Below are 21,179 nucleotides of genomic sequence, written 5' to 3' on the forward strand. Positions count from 1 at the left end.
TGACCCTTATGATGAATAATGACCCCTCACTAAATTTCATCAATTTTTGTTGCTGTTTGGTATGATTTTCGATTTTCTTTTTGTTAGGGTATAATAAATCACAAAACCCCTTTTGAAAGTGTGACAATTTTATCTAACAATTTTCGCATACCTTACCGGTGATGAGTGACTCAGAAACATAATTTCAAAATTTTTCATCATGCCTTACTATTTTTCCCAATTTTTGGTAATTATAATTGTCTAAAACAAGGAAAAATAGTTCTGATTATCCAATGATGACACTGGAAATCCAGAAAAAGCATTCTCTTCCCAATGGAAAGGGACCGGCCATAGTCAACTCGGTTGACGAAATGGTAAAGAGAAAAGCTAAGTATGAGATAGTCCCATTACCAAAGGGTCCATATGTTTATATTGCCAAAGAAAGGGGCATTGGTAGCGAAGCTGCCAAATTTACCTAAGGATGTTAAAGTCAATAAGTTTGACTCTATTTCAGGTAAAGTCCACTATCTAACTCTGCTAAGTTTCTATTCTGAGATTCCTGATACATGATGTGACTGGGTCACATGTTGATGTTTTAAGAATAAAAGAAAAGTGAAGAAACATAAAGAAAGAATATGTTGAATCTGATCGCGTAGATGGATTTCTATCGCATAGTTTGAAGATCGGATTCTTGAGCTACTTCTTAGGAGTTATGATATTTTGCTTAGGAATAGATAACAAGTTTTCATATGGATTTTAAGGATAAGTTTTTCCACAAAGTTTTAAAATAAAAGGTAAATATTTTGATTTTATTTATTTTAAAATATCCTTACAATCGCATTTGTGAAAATTTGTGTTGCTTATAAGATTCCATTAAGAGCAAGAGTGGAAATATGAATTTGATTCTTTCATTTGTGGTAGTGTCTAAATTTACCAAATAAGGAAAGATTATCATCACCTAAGTTTTAGTTGGATAGAAACTTGGGATCATGCAAGTTGTATAGCATGATGAATGAGAAGTTTCGAGCATTGGAAAAATTAAGACTAACTACTTGTTCACATGGATGTGTGAGTCAAGTGAAGGACTAAGGGATCAGGTACACATTCATGTGCACTGGTCAGAGTCCACCACAAAAGATCGATAAGACTATTCGCCATCATTTACTATAGCTCAGTAAATATGGTTATACTTACAAGCTTAAGTTTAATTCCAAGACATTGGAAAAGGTTCCAATGTATGGCAGAGCGAAAAAGAAGAATCAATTTAGGCAGAAAGATAAAAGTTTCTTAAATCTGAAAAGATGGGAAACTACTTTAGTATCATGTTTTAAGACTATCTTAATGACTTTGAGACCTTATCACAATTCATCCTGTAAGTGCATTCTGATAGTTAAGAAGAGGAGTTATGAATTGTTGAAGTGGTTAAATCAAGAAGATGATTTATACTTCGTTCCAAAAACAATTCTTAGAGTTATACTCTAAGATTGTAACTTGAGTGACATGTCTTAAAGAAGGTTTAAAACACTTATCAAATGTAAGAGTAAGTTTTCTACTCTTGTACATTTGAAATTGGTATGTTGTGATGTTTTGGATAAAACAAAGACCAACTAAGGCCAATTGTGTGAAGTATTTGTCTTGATTAGAATCCACACTATCTCTTGAATATCTTACAAGAAATTCGTATATGTCAAGAGGACAGTGGGAGTCTTAAAGGTCTTGAAAGTCTCAAGAACTAATCAAGACACTACTAGAAAAATAGCCTTTTACGACGCTCATTGCACGTCGTAAAAGGCTCAGACGACGCGCAAATGCGCGTCAAGGAAGGCCCTGTCATAAAGAGAGACGACGTGCATTTACGACGCTCAATTACGACGCGCGTTTACGACACACAATGTGTATCAAGGAAGGACCTGTCATAAAGGAAGACGACACGCATTCGCGTGTCGTAACCTTACGACACGCGTGTTAATGACACACAATGCGTATCAAGAAAGCCCCTGTCAAGAAAGGCCATGTCATAAATGAAGATGACACACATTTTTGCGTATCGTAAATTTAAATATTTAAAAAAATATATTTATATATTTATTAATTTTTAAATTAAATTTGCATTTAATGTGTCATAATAGAAATGAAATACCATATACAAAAAAATACAATCCATTGAATAAACTTTAATGTCATACAATTCTAATTCTTACAATCTATAAATTTGCATTCATCTAATCTACTCTATGTTTCATACTAAGAATTGAAATGAAGAATACAACACTTGCATTTTCAGCATCTTATCTCTTTCGGCTTGAGCTTTCTTTTCCACTTCTAACTCGAGAGCTATTCGCTTTCATCAACCCTGTAAACACAAGACAAAATCACTTGTCATTTTCATTCGCTTTCTAATTTCCGTTATGTGTTTTCCTATTTCCTTAGTTTGTGTACAATGGAGTAAGCAAGTGTGTATTGAAGCACCTTCCATGTAATATTACCCCCTTGACCAATACTAGTATCAGAACATAAAGCACCTTTCTGCACAAAAAACAACAATAAGTCAACAAAGAGTCAACATGTTAGTTGCAACCTTGTTTCTTCTTCTTCTTCTTCTTCTGAACTCATCTCTTGCAACCATTTCTCTAAGCCTACTCTGAATAGATACAACAACTCCTTGTCAAAACATGTACAACCGGTTTCAATCAAGACACTTAATCAATCAAAAACTTCAACAATTAATTTATTTCCGTATTAAAGTTAGTTCTTTTACAGCTATATGTTTGAAGATATAAAGAAAAAAATGTCAAAGGAGAATAAGGAAATACTGAATGGTAGAACCTCATTACTGTTATGCACACAATTATTCAAACCAGACTGCCAAATTCTAACAAATTCTCCAACTGTTCTGTTTTCAATCCTATCAAGCACAATTTTTTCACAAGTAAGGCAGAAGCATGGAAATAAATAAAAGTGGGCTTCTTGAATTATCCTTCATTTTGATAAATATACAAAGTTATAAGATGTGTGTGTACCTAATGGGGCCATATCTTGGTCTACGACGGAGTACAACAATGAAACGTGATCCCTCTTCATAACCTCGAATTCCAGTCCTTCAAATTTCCGGAGTGCCATCTGCCTCCTTCAAAACAAGAAATATGGTGTCTTCCTTCTCAATTTGAACAGGAAATGACCATTTTGTGCCTTCATCACGGATCTATTAGATAAACAATATGTAAGGAAAATATCACTATAATAAATAGATAAAAATTGTATAATGAAAGAAATACACACACACACGAAGGACCCCTAATCACATGTAGCTTGCTAGGTTGGCCAGTCTCACGGTAAACAAAGAAGACTCATACATCAGATGCTCGCAACATTCTCGGTTCATCTTCGCTGCCTAGCTTCAAATATATATCTTGACCAAGTCTATTGGTGAATGTCATAAATGGACGCACACTGATTACCTAAAGTTGACAATGAAAATGTTTAAGTTCTAGACAAATATATAAGCACATAAGAGACAAATGAAGATCATAAGTTCTGATTACCTAAATTGTTTTACATTCTTGAAATCTGCTTAGAAAACACAATAAATTGTTTGTCCAAAAACATCTTAAGAATAAAGAATAGAGGAAACAAACAGCAGGGGTATTTTCATCCAACAATAGTGTAAAAATCTACTTAGAAAACACAAAATGAAGCAAAACCCCAAACTTTTTACACTTGGACAGGTAAATTCATGAAATAATCACAATATCACATAGATACAGTAGGAAAATTCGTATGATCACATTCCATGGCTGTTGAATTACTTTAATAATAAAAAGAAGTAATAGTTATTTCACCTCCAGGATAGCCAGATGCAAACTCCCTATGAATGTTTCCAGCAGTTTCATCAAAGACCCAATTTCTCAATGCTCGTTCCCTTGTCACTTGTATCATCAAATGGGTGATACTGTAATAACAATGAGATCTAATTTGAAACACAACAAGTCGTCATTGAGTAATTGGAAATAAAATTCATATACCTTCGCGGCTTATGGGTACAAAAACAACCAAGTTCCAGAAATTTTTGCAATCTAAGTGGGAGACGTGATACCCAAATAAGGAATTGTCTCAAAGCCATGCACATGCAATCGCTTTTTCCAATGTTGAAACATGACTGCATAAATTGAAAATCATGTGAAAAAAAAAGTAAAAAGATGGAATATCTCACAATGTGTAACTCGAGGGGGGATTCAGAAACAACGACACTATCAGTGGAATTTAATTTTAAGGAAGCAGGCCCTGCATCAGTGACTGGAGGTGATGCTGTAGGAATCAAATCTTGGACTTCAACTAAAACAGGAGGTGGGGAGGGCTGTCTTATAATCTCCATCTGAATAGGGGGGGGGGGGTGTTTCTGGTTTTTCATAAAAACAAATCAAGGAATCCAGTTCATTAACATGAGCCTGATTGCTGTTTTTTGTTGGTAAAGTATTTGATTCTTCTACACTTGGTTTTTCATGTTCTAAGTTGCTGCTAATTTTTTCAACTGAAGCACCATTGTCCAACAAATGAAGCTTCTTCTCCCTTGCAACATCAAAATAACAAAAAATAAAAATTATTAGTACATCAAGAAAAACAAAAATCATATTAGTTCTAGTTATAGATCATTAGAGCAAATACAAGAAATAACAATGTGTTTTCCTTGATTTGTTAACTATATAGCATCCTACTTACATCTCTTCCTATCTTTTTGAAACAAAAAACCTTAGTAACCAATAAAATAGTATGTACAATGTTGTAATAGAAAGAAATGAAAGTAATACAAAAATAAATGAAATCATGTTGCCATTTCTAGTGTTCAGCCCTATAATATTGGGCCGAGATTACAATAGCAATAGTGGAATGGAGTTTACAAGGAAACCAACCTTGGGATTTCCATTGGTGACAAATCTATATTGCTTGGATAACGAACCTGAGATACATATAAGAGTATAAGCACTCCATGTTACTGAATCAAAAAAGGTTACATGAACAAATAACAACGTACTTTTAAATTTCTTTGTTACTTTCCTTTTCCTATTATAACATCGTAGCACCCAATTATAGTAATGTCATGCAAATACATGATATTTACTGCTATGATTGAGTAGATTTTTCATGCAATAATAGGAAGAAAAAAATGAAAGTAAGATGCTAATGCTATGCATTTAGACGAATCCAAAAAGAAAATGAAGTTACCGCAACATTGAAGGTAGGAGCTGGGTGTTGTCCACGAAGTCCATTCGGGCCCAAAATAGAATGTCTGGAGAGAGTTTCTTCCCTTGCACGATGAATATTTAGAGAACTAAAGCAACAAGAAAACCAAAATCACTAGTTTGTGTCATAAAAACAACCACCATCAATTCTAAGTTCTAACTAAGGACCTGATAATGTCAAAAGGTAACACGATCTCTTTTTACAAGGATCCCTTTGGTGAAATACATGCCAAAGGGTATAAAATATCGGATTTATTTGTCCTCCACATAATTAGGAACCAACGAATTGGAATAACCATCTTCAAATTATACACAGTAAAAATCCCTAGAAGTTTCAATTTAGTCATTAATTTTTATCCCATTCATTCTGTCGGTAGATGTGCTGAGTTGGCATCCTATACTTCACACAGATTCTCCACATCAATACTTTATTTTCTTCTTATATTATAGAGAAAGAAAGAGAGGGCGAGGGGATATGAAGTACATAACACATTGAAAAGAACACTTACAATTGCCTAGTTTGCTCTTCCAGAGTATTAACAGGTGAATACAACTGCATCCGAGTAGCTTGATAGCCATACCCCCCATTAGCATTATTAACCTGTACCTGTGGTGCCTGGTACTTTATCATAGAAAAGTGAAGTTTGTTTCTATCAAATTGCTATATAACCTTTGAAAGATATACGTTCTAAAATCTAAAAATAATCATCAGATTTTCACATGTTTACACCAATATGGCAATAATCGATCGTCTTATTAAAAAAGTGGTTATGTCACATAACATAACAGCCACAAACTATTGCCATATTGCATGCTAGGTCACTCATCATGTACTTGTAGTCTTATACAAACCGAACATTGAACTTCATATTTTGTTCCGCTTTAAGCTTTTGAATAGGTAAACCCATCTGAGAAGGCATCCTATGTGGCATATAGTTGGAAAATAGTGTCCACTCTATGTCCATGTGGTGCTGACATGGTATCCAACGTGGACTTTTTCATTTAAATTCTATTAGAACTTACAACTAATACCATAAATATAAATACACCCATTCCCATAATACAACAACAGAAACAGAGAAGATGGACATCAGACCAAATGTGGATTTTATGCATCTCCACCCAAGATCTGGACGTCAAAGGGGAGTGAAAAGCTATCATCTAAGATTGTAGAATCCAGTGTTTATGATATGTGTATACTAACTGGATCGTGCTTTTTTATAGCAAACATGGAGTCCCAACGACCTGTTGCATTACTTCTAAGTGGAAAATCAAAAAGCGAGAAGGAATTTGCAAGGTCATTAAAAGAAAGTTCATCCCTTAAAATCACAGATGATGTAAAATTCCAGACCTATTTGCATTCTGAGATGGAAAAGCAATCGGAAAAAGATGAATTCAATATTGATACTTACATGGATCCTGAAATCACTAAAGGGCATTGGTCCTTCAGAAAAAAGATGAAAAAGCTGACTACTGAAGAAGGGCTTCGTGGAGAAAATTGCAATCAAGCCCTAAATTGAATAGTTCTCCATTTAAAGAAAACACAATATAGGGCTAGAGTTGATAATTTGGAAGAAAAAAGATGAAGAACAGAAGAATATGAGGACAAAGTAACAGAATGGAATAAATGAAGGAAAATTCTTACCTTTTTCTTCGAACGGAGGGTCAATTGACTTTCAATTTTCGGTGTTAGGGCTTAGCGATTGTAAGAGGAAGAAGACAGACGTACTCTCATAGATGATGGTTGTATGCGCTTGATTTTGCAAAGACGAGTTAAAGGAAAGAACTAGAGTTTTCTTGTTGTAAGTTAGGGGAGAAGCCGAGAAAGTAATTAGAGGAGAAGGGGGGAATTGCTCAAGAAGAAAAATAGGATGTCTTCGTAAGATGGAAGGGAAAATTGGTTTAGAAGCTGGTCAAACGTAATGAAATGTTGAAACGTTTGGAAACAACTTCTACCAAATGGTTGGAGAAGATGGTCGGAGACAGTTGGCGGTGCGAGATCGGAGGTTGGGTGGTGGTGCGGTGCTGCTATGAAGACCAACGCCCTAGGGCTTTTTCTTGCTAATCGGAAGAGGCGGGGGGGGGGGGGGGTTTAATTTTTGGGATCCAGTATAGGCGGGTGAAATCCCGCTTAAAACGCGTGTTTCATTAAAAAATTATAAAGCGACACTCTTAGATGACACACGTTTTATGAAAGGTGCCCTCCGCTTTTTTTTTTTTTTTTTTTCTTTTCTGACACTAATTTTAGGGCACGCACAAATGCGGTGCCCTCTATCCTTCATATTTTGCAAAACTGACATTATTTTTTAGGGCACGCACAAATGTGTATCGTCTATCAGCGCGTGTCATTGTTTGCGCGTCATTAAAGGGCTTTTTTCTAGTAGTGAGAATAAAACCTGAAGTTCTTCACTAGCACACGACTTGAGGTTTATAACCTATCGTGTTGACATATTCTGTGGCCATTCCAGTTAAAGTTGGCTTTGCATATGATTTCTTAGACTTCTCAATTGGTTGCACAATAACTTGGAAGCAATGGCAGGCCCTTGACCTACCAGGTGGCAAGAAATTAAGATTGAGTTCAGTCCATATGAGTTTGGATTTGTCATTATCCTTGTCTTGTGACTATGGTTTTGAAAATTCACATGGATAAGAACCCATACACCATTAAATCTAAGGGTCATAAGGTTTCTCTCCGATTCATGAAAATGATGGTGATGAAACACTTCCCCCAAGTAGATTTGAAGTAGATAGCAATTGTGATAATTGCATTCTCAAAGTCGTTAGTGGAGCTATGTAGTTAACCGACACACTAACATGGACTTGTGAGAAATGGCAAAGGTCTAAACAATTGAGACTATGATTATGGCATCCCTTTTCATAGTTTTGAAATTGTTTAGACACACCTATGAGCTATCTAAGATGAGGTGTATGATATTGATAAAGTTTTATCAAAGCAATCTAGTATCAGAAATCTGAACTTTGGTAAGAAAGTCAATAAAGTATTGTTTTTTTCTAGAAGTTCAGCTGATTTCTAGCTAGTGGGAGCATAAGTGTTATGCTAATAATCATCATGTTAGTGGGATCATGATAATTATGATAAAGGTTGCAAGTTAGCAATGTTAAGTATAGAAAACAAAAGGTTTCAATTGGGAAAAAGTTGTTTTGCCATAATTAAGGGAGAGGAAATTATACTTCATCTCAAATCTAAAAGCTTAGATTGATGTTTTAATCGTATTTAGTTAAGTGTATATATATATATATATATATATATATATATATATATATATATATATATATATATATATATATATATATATATATGAATGTTATGTTGGAATGCTTCAACATAAGAAAATTCTAATATATGGGTCCATTATTTGCGTTCGAAAATTCGATTATGATTACGAAATCCCTTTTCATAATTTGAATTATGAGAACTTCGCAAATTGAAATCAAAATATTATAGCAAAAGACTGGTTTAGTCTTTATGTGAGACATCATGAATCGTGTCCCATATGCTTCAGATATAGGATCGATTGCATGTGCTATATTCATACTTTCTAAAATTTTCCAAATACATGGGGCATTAAGAAGGGAAAAGGTTTAGATCTGGATATGACTAAAAGGATTAAACAATTGTTGAGGACAATCTAAGGTTTACCAAAGATTGGTTGCTCAATGAGAGTTGGAAGTATTGTGATAATTCTGGAAGGACCATATTGACATAAACTGTAAGGATGCAACTCTTGTTCGGAAGTGATAGTCAAAATGGATTATGGAAATGTTTCAAAGTTAGAAATTATTCAATCTTTGTAAGATTATGAAACTTAATGCAAGAAAGATGTTTCCAAGGAGTTGATCTCCTTTGGAATTCTCTGTAATGTTTGTTGTCAAGTCTTTCTCACTTTGTGCATAATCATTACAAGAGTATCAATGCATATAAGTTTAGAATCCAACAGATTTCAGTAAATGGCATGAATTTGGAATTCTTGCATTTGCAGTAAGGATTTGGGACTATGAAAAAAGGATCATTGGAGTTATGTTCAATTGATATATTTCACAAAGTAAAGATCATAGACAAAAATAGTATGCATACTTGGTGTGACATGACTAGTGTTTAGAAAACATTGTGTACATGCTTGGAGCATGGGACAACTATTGTTTTAAATTCAAGAATAAAGTTGATAGCTGAAACAATATACAATGAATAATGTGTAATCATATGGTGATAAATAAAATGTGTTTTATTTATGTTCATAGGTTTTGATAACATATTCGATTCAATTATTCTTGTGTTTCATTTTGCATGTTTTGACTTCCAGAATAAACTAGGTCATTGTTCTGGATGACTAAGTTATTCAAATCATCCACAGTCGGTCATATGTTGGAAGTAGATATGAATTAAGACTGTCATGGATTGGCTTGTAGAGATCTAAGATGCTGGACAAAGGGCTACAACACTCATGAGTGCTCATAAGTTCCGAGTATTGGATTCAACCCGCGCTCATTGGAATCACTTCATGGATTTTATCACGAGTGATCATGAGATGATAATATTTTATATTCTTCAAACCTAGAGATATGAGTTGTTACTATGAGTTGGTTATACATTGATTGCATGAAAACGCATTGCTAACTCGATTTTATAAAACGTGCCTTTGTGTATGATTCAACAAGTAGTAGAACAAGCCATATGAGTCGAAGTTTATCCATTCCTTTTACCTTCGGGATAAAAGCGATATATGTGGGCCGCTCAATGATTTGGTGATGACAAACGTAAGTGCTCGGTCGGGCCTAGACTGATTTGATTTGTTCAATTAGTTAGTCGTCATAAATCGGAAATTGGGAAACCAAAAATGGACAAAGAGAATGATTATAATCCATGTCTCAGTCCATATGATATCTAGAATGGAGGAATATATGATCCCTTATCTGATGGACATGTCATTTGATTTGTTCAGAGTTTGACAGCGGCTTTAAGAGCTACGATTCTTAGTCGGGATCTTCGAGTCATACATGAATAATAGTTTTAGACTTATCTAAGTGGGAGACTGTTGGATTAGGTGTCTAAGCCCATAACTATTATTGATATGTATTCGACCCGAGAGTAGCATGGTCCATTTGGGTTGCATATCATCAGGACAATTTGTTAGGATGGACTTTTGAGAGAAGGTTATTTATGGTTTATTAATATATTATAAGTAATAATATATTAATATGAAATCATATTTTTTAATTAGTATTGATCAAGAACTAATTTAGTGGTCGAAAGAGACTAATTAAATCTATGAGGAATAATTATGATAACTAGTTATATTTATATGTGTTGGGCTTATGATCCATGTTGGATCAAGTTTATGTATGGATACATAAAGAGTTGGCCCACATGAACCATGGATCATAAAACCCATTGGTATGGATTTGGGTTATATCCATGACCCTGGAAATCCCACATATAAATAGATACTTCATTGCCCAAAATCGCCACTTGTATCTTTTTAGAGTTCATGGTGTCTTTTGTGTGCATCGAATTCTCTCTCAAGTTCATCCTTTGTCCATGGTGTGTTGTGATTTCATTTGAGGCTTCCACACTATTGGGGCTAAGCTCTTTAAGGCCAAATACACAAAGAATTCAAGCTCCATCAAAAGGTATGTCATGCTAACTAGTATATTATATTTTTTATGTTAAATGCATGCTAGTTGTAAGATTAATACCTTGGAAACCATATGCATGTATAATTAGTGAAAACATAGATCCAAGGTTTTTAGGGTTGTATATGCACCATAGAATGTTGTATACCAAAACCCAACAAATATATCAAGTTAGAATTACATACCTCTTTGATGTAGAATATCTTCATGAAGCTTGAGTGCCTAGTGCCCCAAGTGTGACACCTCAAGTGGTTCACACAACACCAAATACACTTAGAATAGATGTGACAATCCGAAAATTTTTCCGTCATGGTATCCCGTTCTTGTCAGTAAAACCGTTTGTCTTGCAATTTTTCCGTTAACATTTTGGATTAGGTCATTTAATTTAAGACTTTTATTATGACCTCGTGAGTATCCAAATCCGTAAGAAACACGTGAAAACGCCCCAAATTATTATTTGGAAAAATTTTAGTTTTATTCCGTCGGGTTATAAACAATTAAATCGGGTACGACCAAAAGCCTCGTTTAACGTCAGTATCGAGTAGATTTCCACCGGGCCACAAACTTAAGCCTTATATAAAGGATGAGTGAACTTCAATTTAGCTTTTTACCATCACCTCACAACTTTCTCTCTCTACTCTCTCTCTAAAACTCGAGTTTGAGCCAAAATCATCCATTTCAAGCTCCAAATTGGTAAGTAATCTATCCTAGCATGTTTCTAAGCTTGTTTAGCATGCAAATCTATGTTTAAACTACCCAAAACCATCAAAAACTTGTGTTTACGGTTTGGGAGCCTCTCCCAGAACCGTGAACTCTCTTAAAGGGGTTTTGAAGCCCCAAAACCCTTCCAAGCCCCTTCTAGTGCTTAGATATGGCTTAAGGACTTGCATGTACGAGATTTGGGCACCAAAATCACATGATTTGAGGAGTAAACATGAGTTTACGGTCCAAGAACATGCTTCAACCGTAAACCCTCATTCATAGACCATAAACTCCTTCTAAGGTGTTAAGATGCACCTTAAACACCTCCTAAGCCTTAGAATAAAGTCTAGAACCAACCACCAATGTGTTAGGGACCTTAAACTTGATAAAAACCACTCCCTTAGGAGTTCACGACTGTAAATCCCCCAAGGAAAGGTTTCTGGGTCGTAAACTCCTATAAATGGGTCAATAGGTGCCCTAACTTCCTTCCATGGCTTGTACTTTGGACTAGAAACTCTTGTAATTGACCTAGGACCACCAAAACACATTAAGGATGGGTACATAAGAGTTTACCGCCATAAAATCCTAGTTTACTGCCGTAAACTCCTCAAATGGTCCTTATGTTGTTCAAATTCCATTCCAATGTCTTAAAACCAAGCCTAGCATTACCCCCACAAGAGTTGTAAGATCATTTAGCACCCAAGAACACCCCAACCATGATTTTAAGGCCGTAAACTCATGGGGATATGGTCATTAGGGCCGTACACTCCCTTAGGAGTTTACTCTTGAAGAGCAAACTCCATATCTAGGCCATACACATTCATAGATGCCACCCGGGTCAATCCAAACACTTGAATTGAAGTGTTTTCATGTCTCGAAGTGTTTATTCATAGTTGACTAGTGGTTCAAGGTCTAATTAGATACAAATGGGTATCTCTTCATATTACATAGGAACCTCGCGTGTAATCAAGCCCCAAGCTGACACTTAGCATCCTAACCGACACATATCTCGACCGGTGAGTTCATACCCCTACTCCTTTTTCCGTGTTTTTTTCAAATGTTTTCAGGGGGGAATACAAGCAAAAGTACAAGCAAATCTTGTACTCAAACTTATTATTTCAGTTCAAATGTTCATATTCTGTATGTTTTTAATATCGAAAACCGTATTAACCAACAGTTCGAATTGCAGAGTTAGCTTTCAGACTAATTGTAGATTTCTTTATAAATTGTTATAATCTATGTTACATTTTATAATTTGCGAAGGATTCATAATAATCATAAATTAGGATTAATACTAATAAGATATGCCCTCAGATAGTAACATAACTAAGAAAGTACAGCTAGTGCACGCCTTTGGATGGCACAGAACTTCGAAATTACAGCTAGTGTATGTATTTCAGTGCCACCAGAGTTTCGGAAATAATTCGAAAGTACGCCTTTGGATATCGACAGAGTTTTGAAAATATACGCCTTTGGATGTCGACAGATGTCACACCCCAAAACCAAGAACGGCGGAAACGTTCTGGGGCGGAGGACGTCATGTATAATATCAACAACAATGTAAAGTAGTAAACAAGCAACAACATCATCCATTGCATTAATAAAATAATTATTATACAATTGTATTCTGTCAAATTTTGATAAACACTAAAGCATAAATCAAAATGAAAGATAAGTCTTGAACAAGCTCCATCTTCCTTTCTCCTTGCATCGGTACCTGTCTATGATGACCTGAGGATACAAGTAATTTTGAAAGCGAGTATCAGCTTTGAAGCTGGTGAGATCATAAGTATTTAGTGTCTTAATTTGTATGTAAGAATTTGTAAGTCTATGTATTGTAAGTATTTGAAAGTGTATATGAATTGTAAGTGTTTGAAAAACCCTAGAATCCCTATGATTCCTTCTAGTATATGAAGGTGTCTTCTACCAAGACCTAACTGTTCTGTGTGTGTGTCTCTCTTGTAAGAGTATGTATTTTCCAAAAATATAGTTTGTACATTAAGGGGTGTGGATACCTTCCCTATCACAACGCGTTTTAAAGCCGTGAGGGCAGCAGATCCCATAAGAACTCTGCAGTTAAGCGTGCTCGGGCGGGAGTAGTACCAGGATGGGTGACCCCTGGGAAGTCCTCGTGCCGAGTGGCCCAAAGCAGACAATATTGTGATATGTGCCAGAGGGGGGTGTTACTTTCTATTCTTCGCATCTCGATCGTGAAACCATACCTTTCCGTTAGGACTCTTGCAAGTCCACTCGTCGAGATCCTCGCCTTCGTATTAGAACCGTAGTGACCCTCGACCGAGAGGTCAAGCAGACGAAGAAACGCCATCGCCAGTTAGTGAAGGTTCGTTGGAATGCCAACCGAGAACCAGTTATCACTTAGGTGCGCTAGAACCAATCGATTAGGAAGTTTCCTCCTCACGACTCGATTATTCGTGCATACTTCCTTGCTTAAATTCTAATTTCGGGACGAAATTCCTTCTAACGGGGGGATGATGTGACAACCCGATATTTCGAGACAATGTAATGTAAAACCAATCAAATCTAGGTCAAAATATAACTTTCCTAAAATCTTATTCGGGTTAAATAAACTTGTAGGAATCGTATCAAGGTTTTCGCACATATAAAGAACCCTAAAATCCGAGTTATAACGAAGAAGTTATGACCAACCGAAGATTCTCGGCAAAACCGGCAACACCGATTAAACGAAAAACACGAAGTTTCAATACAATAGTTTTTAGCCTTAAGTATCTAAATGAAAGTTATAGATAACCTCAAACCGTGAGCGTACATAAAAAGAACGTCCAAATCTGACTTCGGATGAGGAAGTTATGATTTTTCCATGATTCGGGTATAGCAGTAGACAGCTAAAAACTCGAAATAGAGCTCGAGATACTTTTGACCGAAACAACCTAAATGAGAATCTAAGGTCTCAACATTAGTAGCGCAACGGCGAAAAGTCGGACGAAAACGGACACCGGATGAAGAAGTTATGGATTTTTAACGGACTTTTCGTGTCCCGGCCCGTTAAAAATAAATAATTCAAAATAAATTCAAAATTTGCCGATGAAGTCTAAACGAGAGTTGTAGCTAACATTTTCAGCTACGCGTTCATATAAATAATGTCGAAAACGGAGCTCGTACGCGAAAGTTACGGATTTTACAAGTTCGGGGTCCAAAATCCGAGGCTGTCAGGCCCCCACGACGTGGCACAGCTTGGCCACGACCCGGCAAGTGACTGAGGGCGTCCAATCAATGGAAGGGGATAAGGCTTGCTCCCCACGACGTGGCCAACCTTAGCCACGACGTGGCACACCAGTAATGCCCCTATAAATAGAACTCTTGGGGTGCCGGGTTTAGGTGCACCATTCTTCCATCTCTAATGCTGAAACTCTGCGGTTAAGCTCCCGAAGCCCTCCCGAAGCCCCGGTTTTCACCTTCAAGTCCCGAAGGAAGGTTTTGTGTTCCCAAGATTCCCGAGATTCCCGAGATTCCCGAAAATCCCGAGATTTTTTCCCCGCTTTCAACTCTTCCTGTCGAAGTTCTGCTCGATTCTTCTCTAGACTATTTCAAATCAACCACTTCAATCATGTGAGTTCATACCCCTTAACTAATGTTTTAAACTACTTTTAAATGTTTTATTGGGGGGATACAAGTAGAATCATGCTAGTATTACATCAATCACATGCGATTAATAAGTAGAATTACGCTAGTTATTACATCAATCACATGTGATTAATATACAGCATTCAAATGATTTGGCTACTCATTAGCCGTTTTACCAAACAATTTCCTTCAAATGATTTTTATAAACATTTTATATGTTTTAAACTCCTTATTGCACTGTACATTTTACTTTGTACATTACCTTTCAAACTTATTTACAACTGTGTTTCAAACAAATGTTTTCTTGTACTAAAACTGTCTTATCAAACTTATGCCTTCAAATTGTTTTATAGATTGTCATCAAGTCGATCTTTTCTTAAAATAATATTTATGTTTCAAATGTATTACAAAACTTATTTATGCTTTTATATTATAAATTGCATGCCTCTATATGTATAGTTATATAATAAATGTTTAAAAGACTTAGGAAGGCTATCCACCCTATTTCCTTTTCGCGCCTTGAGATGTGGTCTGGTGGGATATTGGATACTCGTCCGAAGGTCGTTTAAATATTAGTTATATATCATGTGTACATATAAAGTCGTAAAAGGTCCTTCCAGTTCCTCCTATGCCCTTGGGTATCAAGGGTATACATCCATGACCATACGTACCACTTAGATTACTAGTATGCTACCATATGGGTAGTTTAGGAAGATACTAGAACCATTACTAGAACGCGATATCATACAATGAGTCAGTTCATTCATGAGTCAATACTTTCTAGAACATTACTGTACATTACATATACAACTATACTAGGACGAGAACATATACACCTATACTAGGACGAGAACATATACAATACTTGCTAGGTAGAGAGCACGTACATTACAGCTAGAAAAGTTCATTACATCACATATACTAGAATACGATAATTATTGTGATTTAAATCGGAGCATGACTTAAAACCTCATGACTTAAGTTGTGGCCAGAGTCTCTTGGAGGGGGAGCGTGAGTTTGCGTATAGATCTATACTGGATTGAAAATCCTACACCCTGCTGCTAGCTACAGCCGGACCTGCAGGTCTGCGGGTGCCAAACGTCATTTCTTTATTACGACCATTCATTATGTCGTTGTTACTAGTCGATAGTATGGTGAAATTTATCACATAATGCCTTAGCCTAAAATCCGGTTTAAGGTAGTTAGTACGGTAGTAGTCCTTTTAGAGCTACGTTTTAGTACTACGTTAATTTTCCCATTACATATTTTTAGTGATAACATCACTTAAACATAAATGTACAAACTATATTTTTGGATAATGATAGTTATACTTTGGAAAATACTTACTCTTACAAGAGACACACACACAGAACAATTAGGTCTTGGTAGAAGACACCTTCATATACTAGAAGGAATCATAGGGATTCTAGGGTTTTTCAAACACTTACAAATCTTATACACTTTCAAATTCTTACAATACATAGACTTACAAATTCTTACATACAAATTAAGACACTAAATACTTATGATCTCACCAGCTTCAAAGCTGATACTCGCTTTCAAAATTACTTGTATCCTCAGGTCATCATAGACAGGTACCGATGCAAGGAGGAAGGAAGATGGAGCTTGTTCAAGACTTATCTTTCATTTTGATTTATGCTTTAGTGTTTATCAAAATTTGACATAATACAATTGTATAATAATTATTTATTAATGCAATGGATGATGTTGTTGCTTGTTTACTACTTTACATTGTTGTTGATATTATACATGACGTCCTCCGCCCCAGAAATTATGACCAACCGAAGATTCTCGGCAAAACCGGCAACACCGATTAAACGAAAAACGCAAAGTTTCAATACAATAGTTTTTAGCCTTAAGTATCTAAATGAAAGTTATATATAACCTCAAACCGTGAGGGTACATAAAAAGAACGTCCAAATCTGACTTCGGATGAGGAAGTTATGATTTTTCCAAGATTCGGGTATAGCAGTAGACAGCTAAAAACTCGAAATAGAGCTCGAGATACTTTTGACCGAAACAACCTAAATGAGAATCTAAGGTCTCAACATTAGTAGCGCAACGGCGAAAAGTTTGACGAAAACGGACACCAGATGAAGAAGTTATGGATTTTTAACGGACTTTTCGTGTTGGCCCGTTAAAAATAAATAATTAAAAATAAACTCAAAATTTTCCGATAAAGTCTAAACAAGAGTTGTAGATAACATTTTCAGCTACGCGTGCATATAAAGAAAGTCGAAAACGGAGCTCGTATGCGAATGTTACGGATTTTACAAGTTCGGGGTCCAAAATCCGAGGCTGTCAGGCCCCCACGACGTGGTACAGCTTGGCCGCGACCCGGCAAGTGACTGAGGGCGTCCAATCAATGGAAGGGGATAAGGCTTTCTCCCCACGAAGTGGCCAACCTTAGCCACGACGTGGCACACCAGTAATGCCCCTATAAATAGAACTCTTGGGGTGCTGGGTTTAGGTGCTCCATTCTTCCATCTCTCGTGCTGAAACTCTGCGGTTAAGCTCCCGAAGCCCTCCCGAAGCCCCGGTTTTCACCTTCAAGTCTCGAAGGAAGGTTTTGTGTTCCCAAGATTCCCGAGATTCCCGAGATTCCCGAGAATCCCAAGATTTTTCCCCCGCTTTCAACTCTTCCTGTCGAAGTTCTGCTCGATTCTTCTCTAGACTATTTCAAATCAACCAGTTCAATCAAGTGAGTTCATACCCCTTAACTAATGTTTTAAACTACTTTTAAATGTTTTATGGGGGGGGGGATACAAGTAGAATCATGCTAGTATTATATCAATCACATGCGATTAATAAGTAGAATTACGCTAGTTATTACATCAATCACATGTGATTAATATACAGCATTCAAAAGATTTGGCTACTCATTAGCCGTTTTACCAAACAGTTTCCTTCAAATGATTTTATAAACATTTTATATGTTTTAAACTACTTATTACACTGTACATCTTACTCTGTACATTACTTTTCAAACTTATTTACAACTGTGTTTCAAACAAATGTTTCCTTATACTTAAACTGTTTTATCAAACTTATGCCTTCAAATTGTTTTATAGGTTGACATCAAGTCGATCTTTTTTTGAACTAATATTTATGTTTCAAATATCTTACAAAACTTATTTATGCTTTTATATTATAAATTGCATGCCTTTATATGTATAGTTATATAAGAAATGTTTAAAAGACTTAGGAAGGCTATCCACCCTATTTCCGTTTCGCGCCTTGAGATGTGGTCTGGTGGGATATCGGATACTCGTCCGAAGGTCGTTTAAATATTAGTTATATATCATGTGTAGATATACAGTCATAAAAGGTCCTTCCAGTTCATCCTATGCCCTTGGGTAGCAAGGGTATACATCCATGTCCATACGTACCACTTAGATTACTAGTAAGCTACCATATGGGTAGCTCAGGAAGATACTAGCAACATTACTAGAACGCGATATCATAAAATGAGTCAGTTCATTCATGAGTCAATACTTTCTAGAACATTATTGTACATTACATATACACTATACTAGGACTAGAACATATACAACTATACTAGGACGAGAACATATACAACTATACTAGGACGAGAACATATACAACTATACTAGGACGAGAACAAATACAACTATACTAGGATGAGAACATATAAAACTATACTAGGACGAGAACATATACACATATACTAGGACGAGAACATATACAATACTTGCTAGGTAGAGAGCACGTACATTACAGCTAGAACAGTTCATTACATTACATATACTAGAATACGATAATTATCGTGATATAAATCGGAGCATGACTTAAAACCTCATGACTTAAGTTGTGGCCAGAGTCTCTTGGAGGGGGAGCGTGAGTTTGCGTATAGATCTATACTGGATTGACAATCCTACACCCTGCTGCTAGCTACAGCCGGACCTGCAGGTCTGCGGGTGCCAAACGTCATTTCTTTATTACGACCATTCATTATGTCGTTGTTACTAGTCGATAGTATGGTGCAATTTATCACATAATGACTTAGCCTAAAATCCGGTTTAAGGTAGTTAGTACGGTAGTAGTCCTTTTAGAGCTACGTTTTAGTACTACGTTAATTTTCCCATTACATATTTTTAGTGATAACCTCACTTAAACATAAATGTACAAACTATATTTTTGGATAATGATGGTTATACTTTGGAAAATACTTACTCTTACAAGAGACACACACACAGAACAGTTAGGTCTTGGTAGAAGACACCTTTATATACTAGAAGGAATCATAGGGATTCTAGGGTTTTTCAAACACTTACAAATCTTATACACTTTCAAATTCTTACAATACATAGACTTACAAATTCTTACATACAAATTAAGACACTAAATACTTAATGATCTCACCAGCTTCAAAGCTGATACACGCTTTCAAAATTACTTGTATCCTCAGGTCATCATAGACAGGTACCGATGCATGGAGAAAGGAAGATGGAACTTGTTCAAGACTTATCTTTCATTTTGATTTATGATTTAGTGTTTATCAAAATTTGACAGAATACAATTGTATAATAATTATTTATTAATGCAATGGATGATGTTGTTGCTTGTTTACTACTTTACATTGTTATTGATATTATACATGACGTCCTCCGCCCCAGAAATTATGACCAACCGAAGATTCTCCGCAAAACCGGCAACACCGATTAAACGAAAAACACAAAGTTTCAATACAATAGTTTTTAGCCTTAAGTATCTAAATGAAAGTTATATATAACCTCAAACCGTGAACGTACATAAAAAGAACGTCCAAATCTGACTTCGGATGAGGAAGTTATGATTTTTCCAAGATTCGGGTATAGCAGTAGACAGCTAAAAACTCGAAATAGAGCTCGAGATACTTTTGACCGAAACAACCTAAATGAGAATCTAAGGTCTCAACATTAGTAGCGCAACGGCGAAAAGTTTGACGAAAACGGACACCAGATGAAGAAGTTATGGATTTTTAACGGACTTTTCGTGTCTTGGCCCGTTAAAAATAAATAATTAAAAATAAACTCAAAATTTTCCGATAAAGTCTAAACAAGAGTTGTAGATAACATTTTCAGCTACGCGTGCATATAAAGAAAGTCGAAAACGGAGCTCGTATGCGAATGTTACGGATTTTACAAGTTCGGGGTCCAAAATCCGAGGCTGTCAGGCCCCCACGACGTGGCACAGCTTGGCCGCGACCCGGCAAGTGACTGAGGGCGTCCAATCAATGGAAGGGGATAAGGCTTTCTCCCCACGACGTGGCCAACCTTAGCCACGACGTGGCACACCAGTAATGCCCCTATAAATAGAACTCTTGGGGTGCCGGGTTTAGGTGCTCCATTCTTCCATCTCTCGTGCTGAAACTCTGCGGTTAAGCTCCCGAAGCCCTCCCGAAGCCCCGGTTTTCACCTTCAAGTCCCGAAGGAAGGTTTTGTGTTCCCAAGATTCCCGAGATTCCTGAGATTCCCGAGAATCCCAAGATTTTTCCCCCGCTTTCAACTCTTCCTGTCGAAGTTCTGCTCGATTCTTCTCTAGACTATTTCAAATCAACCAGTTCAATCAAGTGAGTTCATACCCCTTAACTAATGTTTTAAACAACTTTTAAATGTTTTATGGGGGGGGGATACAAGTAGAATCATGCTAGTATTATATCAATCACATGCGATTAATAAGTAGAATTACGCTAGTTATTACATCAATCACATGTGATTAATATACAGCATTCAAAAGATTTGGCTACTCATTAGCCGTTTTACCAAACAGTTTCCTTCAAATGATTTTATAAACATTTTATATGTTTTAAACTACTTATTACACTGTACATCTTACTCTGTACATTACTTTTCAAACTTATTTACAACTGTGTTTCAAACAAATGTTTCCTTATACTTAAACTGTTTTATCAAACTTATGCCTTCAAATTGTTTTATAGGTTGACATCAAGTCGATCTTTTCTTGAACTAATATTTATGTTTC

Source organism: Lactuca sativa, chromosome 5, assembly GCF_002870075.4.
Source record: "Lactuca sativa cultivar Salinas chromosome 5, Lsat_Salinas_v11, whole genome shotgun sequence".
Taxonomy (NCBI): domain Eukaryota; kingdom Viridiplantae; phylum Streptophyta; class Magnoliopsida; order Asterales; family Asteraceae; genus Lactuca; species Lactuca sativa.